Source organism: Curcuma longa, unplaced genomic scaffold, assembly GCF_044706935.1.
Source record: "Curcuma longa cultivar G26 ecotype Majalengka, Jawa Barat unplaced genomic scaffold, ITB_CL_G26_1.1 contig_1953, whole genome shotgun sequence".
NCBI classification, from domain to species: domain Eukaryota; kingdom Viridiplantae; phylum Streptophyta; class Magnoliopsida; order Zingiberales; family Zingiberaceae; genus Curcuma; species Curcuma longa.
In genome coordinates, this window is record NW_027431119.1 from 6,618 (window position 1) to 8,034 (window position 1,417).

General features: G+C 39.3%; 1 non-coding gene across 1 annotated transcript; it reads right to left on the reverse strand.

Annotated features, from left to right (window-relative positions):
- Window positions 1–354: 354 nt before the first annotated feature.
- Window positions 355–459, reverse strand: LOC141817183 (small nucleolar RNA R71). Its single transcript, XR_012600791.1, has one exon. It is a non-coding gene; the product is annotated as a small nucleolar RNA R71 (small nucleolar RNA).
- Window positions 460–1,417: the final 958 nt, after the last annotated feature.

A 1,417-nucleotide genomic window follows, 5' to 3' on the forward strand; every position in this document is an offset into this window, starting at 1 on the left:
GACTCTTAGGGGACTTTGTCGCACTGATTGTTAGAAGACTGCAGTCTAACATTGTAAGACCTCCTATTGATGCTAGAAATTTTGAGCTAAATCATGCATTAATTTTCAATATTCAACAGAAATAATTCGAAGGGACACCTTCAGACGATCCATATTTACACCTAGAAGACTTTTTGAAATATTGCGATATGTTGAAATACGAAGGAATTTCTACTGATACAATTAGGTTATTGGGGTTTTCCTTCTCTTCTAAGGATGAAGCTAAGACATGGTTGAGCTCTCTTCCACTGGGAAGCATCACGACATGGGAGTGACTTTTTCTAAACATGTATTTTCCACCTAGGAAAATAATCTATTTGAGGAATCAAATCACTAGTTTTGCACAGATAGACGAGGAATCATTGTTTGCAGCATGAGAGATATTCAAGGGCTGTTGCAGAAGTGCCCTCGTCATGGCTTGAAAAAATAGCTATCCATACATTCTACACCGGCATATTAAACTCGATGAAGGTTTCGTTCTGCAGGAGGATCCTTAATGAATAAAAGGGTGGACGAAGCCTACTCTTTTATTGACAATGTGATACTGAATTTACACCAATAGTTAGGTGAAAATAGGATGATCTCTTCCTAAGAAACCTCAAACGCATGAGCAAAGGATATGAACATAGACGTCGGATGAGAGGATTTCTATAGAGATGGAGTAGGGCCCGATCGACACAACAATGTCCACAGGCATGGCGAGGCCATGTTGGACTCAAGAACAAGGGGTATCACCACCGGGAGTTTGGAGAACTTGATAGAGATTGTCATCATGCTACAAACTAAGAAGGAGAGAGATTCAAACAGTTAAAAGCTAAGATAAAGAGATTAGCATCACAATGCATTAGATCTCCGACACAACTCTTAGGTAAGTATCCTCTTCCAACCAAAATAAATTCTAGTTAACATTGTAATGCCATCGAGTTAAGGAGTGGTAGGAACCTCAACTAATTTTAGGAGAAAGGTGGGTATGCCAATCAAGAAAAGGACAAAAGGGAATAAGAAGATCTTAACCCCACCATTTGAGCAAAGGTGTATAGATCACATGTACCATTTCCTCAATGATTGGCCAAGACAAAGTTGAAAAAGTAGTTCAAGAAGTTCTTGGAGGTGATGATAGGCTCCCGCAAGAGTACGAATGTTGTCAAGTAATAAAAAGATATCGAACCACAGGGAGCGTGGATTTAATCACTAAACTTGCACAGAAAGAGTTATGAACATACGAGTTTAGGTGATGGGGGAGAGAGAGAGAGAATTAAAGTACCTAAACCTCAATCAAAGGGGAATAAGCTATATGATAGGATTTGGGAAACGATCCTAGGATTTCAGATTCCTCGAGATTATGGATTGATCATGGATTCTTTACCATTCCTCCATG